Raw genomic sequence first — 7,734 nt, 5'->3', positions numbered from 1 at the left:
ATCCATTGTTAAAGCCTCTGCATGAACTAATGTGGCATCCAGGATATTCTTTCAGTTAAAAAAATGGCTAAGGGAAAAATAAATCTAAGAATGCGTCTCTCTGCCTTAAGCCTGATTGACTTAAGGTACCAACAATTAAGAAAAAAGAACATGTTTTTAAAAGGGCTGTGGTTATGGCTGTTGGCATATATGGCTAATTAGAGTCAAAAAGATGAAGGCCAGCACAGATGTTAAGAGTTGTGACGCCAAAAAAACTATGGAGCTTAATTAGAAAACTCTGTAACTGTTTAAGACTGAAAATGAACCTTAACTTTCTGTGAGCATAAAGCAGAGGATGTTGCTGAAGAGGAGATTATTTCCTAGTGTTCTCTTTAGATGCATCAACAAAGTATAATGCAAAAAGAAGGACTTCCTAGAAGGTAATATTAAGGGCCATGGGGGAAGACAGGGAGATGGACTGTGGAAGCCCCTCCAGAGGGCAAGACCAGAATCTAATAAAAACATTTTCCTTATTGGCTAGGTGCAGTGGCTCACTCTTGTAATCCCAGCACTTTGGGAGGCCAAAGCAGGTGAAGGGATCACTCGAGGCCAGGAGTTTGAGACCAACCAGACAGACAAAACCCTGTCTCTACTAAAAATACAAAAAATTAGCTGGGCATGGTGGTGCACACATGTAGTCTCTACTCGCAAGGCTGAGGCATGAGACTCACTTGAACCCAGGAGGTGGAAGTTGTAGTGATCTGAGATTGCACTCCAGCCTGGGTGACAGTGAGACTTGGTCTCAAACAAACAAACAAACAAAAGAATTCCTTATTATAGTGTAAGGGCTCTGTAATGTCTGCCCATCAGGATTTCTGAAATGCTATGGCTCAGTGACTCGTAAGTCTTCCAGGGGTCACCTTTCCAGACAGGAGTATTTATGGTAACTGAACTGTTCCTGTTCCACCATTGGAGTTTTTGTGCCAGGGAAAAGGAGGGAATGGAGCTACAGAAAACATGTATTTTCTGTTCATAAATTTTTGAGTCAATGGAAGCCACATCTGAACCATCTGTGAAAACTTCCATGCATCTTGCCAAGTTCTTGGACTTTGACCTTGATGTCAGGACTGGATGAAACCTTTATATGGTCTCTTTGAAGAATTTTGCACGTGGGAAACAGAGTTATTGAATACTAGGTGACCAGAGAAGTAGACTGTGGTATCATATTTGTGCTGTTCACCAAATGTTTCTGGATCTCTGTCTCTACTCTCCAGCCCCCCAACATTCCCAGTCCCCATTCTGAGAATGTGGTGGAATTGCATTTCATTATCCCTTGAAGCTAGGTGGGATTATGTGGCTAGATTTGACCAGGCTAGTGGGTTGTAAGCTGAGGTGACATTTAACTGCTCAGGTAAGGACTTTCCTAGAGCTCTTTTTCTCCATTGGCATGTCAACAAAAGCCTGTTTAAAAACAGTAGTTGGTTGTCATCTAGGTTCCCTGAGTAACTACAGAGAGCAGAAACTTCTGTTGACCTGCAGTGGGACTGTGATGAGAGTCAATAATAAACTTATCTTGTTGAGACCATTAAGATTTTGATATTGTTTGTCCCTGCAGCACAACTCAGCCCATCCTGACTGATACCTGCAAGGATGGCAGATATAAGACAAATATTAGTCACTCCCCATTCCTTCTTCCTTTGCAGTCATTTATAATCAATTTGGATTCTTTCCTAATCTGCCCAGATAGTGTCTAAGAATCTTCCTCACTCCTAGTTGATCAGAGCTGACTCTCAATATGACACTCCTTGGCCTACTGACTTAGCAAATTCTTTAGGGAAGAGAATATGTTCTAACTGACTGGGGCCAACCAGTATGGGTACATCTATGGGCTCCAGTTATTTTCTGAGATCTCCTCTTTACCATACATGAGTTTCATGATTCCAGGAGGTAGGCAAGTAGATAATGCAGGACCCTATGGGATAACAAGCACGACCAATCTTCTTTGAATGCCCTAAAGCCCAAAGCATAATTAGGACTTCAAAATTAGATATCAAGGGAAGTTGCACCCAGCACAGAGGTTCAACCACCATAAGAAACAGATAATGTGACAGTATAGTCTCTGGGTTATTTGAGAAAACAGAGGGAATATAGTAGGAAGCATTGAAACTAGAAAGACTTTCAGGTCAGCTTCTTCTTAGATGTGCATGTTTCCTTCTCTGAATCTCAATTTCCTTATCTTCAAAATGGGGAGAGTGTTAGCAACTACTTCACAGAGTTGTTTTGAAGACTAAAGAACCTACATAAGAGTCTGCCACATAACAGGCATGTGGGGAATGGGATATTTAGGAGATGCTGTTGGTGCTCTGTCCAGACTCCCTTCTTGGATTGGTGCACTCATAGCCTAACTGCTGTGTTGACAGCTAACAACTTGCAGCTGGCCCCTCTCCAGCAAACGGCTTTCTGCAGATGGGAGCTGCCTCACCCTGGAGGTTATGCCTCCTTCTGGTAAGTAGCCCACGGCCAATGACTGACTGATATGAGTGCTCAAAGATAAGCCTCGTTTCCTCAAGGAGACAACTCAAAGTTAGACTTTTCCTGAGACTATCTTCCTGCTCAGCTCTTTCCCTTCCCTGTCCTGCTCCCCTCGTGCCCTTACAGGCCCTCCTGAGAAATACTCCCTCAAGAAAATCTTGTGAATTTGAATTTTGTCACTGGGATCCCCACCTAACACAATTAATAATTGTATTATTACTAATATTATTATTAATTAATGATTTACTATTAATAGTAAATAGCAGAGTCTTAAGGTTGTGGTGATGCCCTGAGCTGCTGAAAACTATAGAGGGCACAATTTTGAGGTGATTCTAGCATAGCCACAGAGAAGCTCCATCAACCTAAAATCTCCCAGAAGTTCTTCCTGAGATCTGCTCTTGGAAGAGCAAGAACATTTTTGAAAGAACACAAGGCAAAGAATAAAGGGATGATGGGAAGGAGAGCTGCTGGGAATTGATCAGCTAAGGGCATTCTGGAGCGTCCTGCTGGGTGGGTACATTCCACAGAAATGGCCTTTCTCATGACATTTGTCTCAACTAGTCCACCCAAGGCTGTGAGCTGGGGACTCCCTGAGGGACTCCTCCAGTGAGGAAAAGAATTGCTTCATTTCTGGATGTCCTGTTTCCCATTGGAAGGGCCAGCTCAGGCTCCCATCTCAGTGAGAGGTCACTTGGGCCAGGCTGAAACTCACTTCGTTTCCCTGAAGAAATGCAGTGCCTTCTCTCACTGCTAAGTCTCAGAGACTTGGCAAGTTACTGAAGACATTTGGAACATCAGATAATGCAAACTCGTAATGACCATGAAGCTCCTCTAGACTAAAGGTGGGGTTATCCCAGGCTAGGTCAGGAAAGCTCATGGTCTACTAACAAAGCTCAGATTTGGGGGAGGGCAGCTGAACTATGGGTTACATGCTGATGTCCATGTGATATGTTTGGGAAAAAGGCCAAATTGGGAGAGAGGAGGCATGACTTCTTCCAGCTTGGTCACAAAGAGGTGGTGATTGGTAACGCTAAGGATGAAAATAGCAATAATGAGGGTGATGATGAAGATGATGGTGGTAACTATCACGGACTGAGCCCTTATTATGTGCCAAGCACTGCACTAACTACTTTATGAATGTTCTCATATGAAAATCTCTATCTCATAGGCATGATTAGCCCCATTCTACTGATGAAGCAATTGAGGCTAAGTTAACAATCCAATCATCCATAGCTAGGAAAGGGATGGAGCCAGGACTTAACCTTGGTTTGTAACTGAGTTACCTCTAGTTCATTCAAACTAGGGTATCTGCTTCCTCATCTGCAAAAAAGCACGGGCTAACAGTCTGGCTTTACAATCTGGAATGATCTCTGTCCTCATCACCAAGATGAAAGGAAAGTTTGGGATCAGGTGGAGAAAGAAGATGGTGTTCCAACGGAACTGTTCACTCAGAGGAAGGCAGTTGGGAAATTCTGTGACTCCTCCCTTTGTGAGCAGTGTGTTATTCAGGCCTGGAAAACATCTGAGAAGTGACAGAAGCTGTTGGAGAATTCCAGGGGAGTCAGGTCACTCAACAAAAGGAGTGAGGAACAGATGACTGCAATTCTAAATTTGTCTTTTTTTCCTTAACTGGAAGCCACTAGATTTTTCCAGACAACATTTGGAAGGCTAAAATCTGATTACCCCAAATAACAGACATAAAAAGATGTGGAGGTTTTATATATTCATTCAGCTTGTAAAAAGGAAAGGGAGAACCGTGAAATACTGTTTTATTTATCTGCTTTATGGAATTCTTCAGAGTTTAACATCACTGCGTTTAAACATTTGAGAGTAAAAACAGTATTTGCATTGGATGGCTTTATTCTTTTTATATTCTTTTTGGACAAGCTGTGTGGACCCAGTCTACACTCCGGAATTTGAGCCTGACTCTGTGGCTCAATTTTTCTTAGGACAACATGGAAATTAAATATGGCCTCTCACTGCCTCAGTGGAAGAATGAATTAATTGAACTTTAAAAACTACCAGGACAAAGAATTATTGAGCTAAAAACATTTGTGTTGTTGCCAGGGACTCCACAGTCTTCTCTCCTTGCTCAATCCATGTGAAACGTGTGGGCATCTCCACCCACACCTTCCTGTCTGGGCTGAAAGGTGACAAGTGGGGAAAGCTTCTCATGAAAGCTCTCCTGGAGGTGCCTGAACCCTCTGTCACCTGTGGTTCTTTGACGTACAGAACACTGGCATCCTGTTTACATCATCGTGCCTGGAAGGAGATGCCCACACTGGGGCCAGTGCCTTAGGTAGCAGGCCACATAGTTCACCCTCTTTACAGGTATTGCCCTTTGTGGTTCTACAATCCTACATCACAGGGCAGGGGGTTGCAATGGACCGAATGTTTGTTTTTACCCCAAAATGTATAAGTTGAAATCCAAACCCTCAAGATGATAATATTAAGAGGTGGGGCCTTTGGGAAGTGATTAGATCATGAGGATAGATTTCTCACGAATGGGATTAGAGCCCTTATAAAAATGACCTCAGGTAGTTCCCCTGCCCTCTTTCTGCCATGTGAGGATATAAGGAGAAACCCAGAAGGGGGGCCTCCCCAGAAAACACCACGCTGCCACACTGATCTCATACCGCAAGCCTTCCTCAACTGCAAGGCATTGATTTCCGTAGTTGATAAAGCACTCAGCCTACAGGGTTCTCACAGCCAGAACTTAGTTGGGGATGTGGCTCAAGGGGCTCCTGGCAGTTCTTGTGGTAGGTGGAAAGATTTTTGTGACTTCCTGTAACTTCCTCTGTTAACTGGCAATTCACATCAAAGCAAACAGCCCGCTGATGTCAGGTAGAGCCTGCTGAGCCTCACACATTATCGGTCAAAGAAGAGATCAAAGATGAAGTGGGCCCTGTTTTGCTCCCATTAGATCTGTGCTCAAAGGCCTCATCATTTGAGCCTGAGGAAAGAAGGTCTCAGCCTTGCATCTTACACTCCCCTCCTAAAAATGGTCTGGTTTTGCTTGTCTCAGTATCCATGTTGGGAAGATGGATCGATAACACAGCCAGCAATGTATAGATCACTAGGAGATTACTAGCAATGCATGGATCACTAGGGAATTACTAGTAGTGCATGGATCACCAGGGGATTACTAGTGGTGCATGGATCACTAGGGGTCTAGCAGTGCGTGGATCACTAGGGGATTACTAGCAGTGCATGGATCAAAGGAGATTACTAGCAGTGCCTGGATCACCTGGGGATTGCTAGCAGTGCATGGATCACCAGGGGACTACTATCAGTGCATGGATCACCAGGGGATTACTAGTAGTGCATGGATTACTAGGAGATTACTAGCAGTGCATGGATGACCAGGGGATTACTAGCGGTGTATGGATCACCAGGGGATTACTAGCAGTGCATGGATAACCTGGGGATTACTAGCGGTCCATGGATAACCAGGGGATTACTAGCAGTGCATGGATCACTAGGGGATTACTAGCAGTGCATGGATCACCAGGGGATTACTAGCAGTGCATGGATCACCAGAGGATTACTAGCGGTGCATGGATCACGAGGGGATTACTAGCGGTGCATGGATCACGAGGGGGTTACTAGCGGTGCATGGATCACGAGGGGATTACTAGCGGTGCATGGATCACCAGGGGATTACCAGCAGTGCATGGATCACTAAGGGATTATTAGCAGTGTGTGGATCACTTGGGGAATACTAGCAGTGCCTGGATTATTAGGGGTGCCAAATGGTTAACAAGTGGACTCACTGATGGGGCTATGGACAAATGGGTAAAAGATTTCAATAGGAACTTTTCAGTCACATACATATACTTCTTAAAAATTAGGACCACATGCACTAAAGCCTCCTGGGTCATACACACAGGAGACATAGATGACAATGTTCATAGCAGCCCTGCTCGACATAGAAAAACACCCGGAAAAGAGCACATGTCCACTGTCCAAAAAATGAATAAACAAAGCATGACATATTTCACATGCTATCATATTATTACACAACCGTGTAACGAACAAACCACAGTTACTTGAAACAACATGGATGGACTGAGAAACACAATGTTAAATAGAAAAAGAACAGTTCAAAAAGACCACATGCGGTATTGCACTCTTTTTTAAAAAGCTCAAAAATAAGCAAAGCTGGTTTGGGTACACTTATGTAGGGGGTAGAACTATTTTTAAAAAATCAACAGGGGAAGGATAGACACAAAATTGCAAGTAGCAGCTTCCTCTGGGGAGTAAAGCATGAGAACAAGGTAAGGGAGGAGCACGGGGTGAAGGAAGGCTGTTGGCGACACTCTATAGCTCTCGCACTGGGTAGTGGGCTTGTGGGCTAGTATCTCATGTGGCATAAGACCAAGAAACGGGTTACAGAGATTCTTTTGTAGGTATGAGATGTTATATTAAGATAGTAAGATTAGAAAATAAAAGTAAATCTGTAGTCATGATGACTTACCTGGGTAAGATAATTCAAATTTCACAGTCCAAAAGCTTAGAAGTGATTTACTTGAAACCCCTCATTTTATGTATGCCAAGATGACTTCCAAATTGCAAAGACATTTGGCCACATTCGTATGACCCTTCAGTGACTGAGTGGAGACCAGAATTCCTGGGTCATAACTCTCAGTCCACAATTACTCTTTCCCTACTTACCCCTGTAAATTCTTTTTTATTTTTCCTTTTCATGCAGTGGTAATTAAAAGCAACACTTAGCGGGCCCTCACAAAAGATGGATTAAACACCTCTGATCCAGAAGAGCAGGGAAATCACATTCCCTGAGCAAGCAAAGTCAAGTCTTTCCTTGGCTGTGTTGCCTTTGGCAGAAGTGGCTGATTTGGACCTAAGAGTATACATACTAAAGCATTAAGAAGTTTACCTTAACTCTGATTTGTGGCTATCTGCTATCTTAAAATAAAATGGCAGCTCAGAGATTTACTAATGAGCATATTTTCTGTAATTAAGATTTTAATAACATTTTGAATGTGGATGGGATGTAGACCTGGCTCCAAGGGAAGAATAAAACATGTCTTTTCAAATGAAGTGTCCATTTTCAATATTTTAATAAATTACCGACAGTGGTGAAAAAAATCGTGGTGTATCACATCTATGTATTTTACTTACTTAAAATCAAATATTTGCCTCCTTTTCCCCTAAAATAGAATAAGAGAAAACAACTAATCCAGGCCATCTAACAGTGGGTGC

Source organism: Hylobates moloch, unplaced genomic scaffold, assembly GCF_009828535.3.
Source record: "Hylobates moloch isolate HMO894 unplaced genomic scaffold, HMol_V3 SCAFFOLD_11, whole genome shotgun sequence".
Taxonomy (NCBI): Eukaryota; Metazoa; Chordata; class Mammalia; order Primates; family Hylobatidae; genus Hylobates; species Hylobates moloch.
This window is presented reverse-complemented; position numbering follows the sequence as displayed.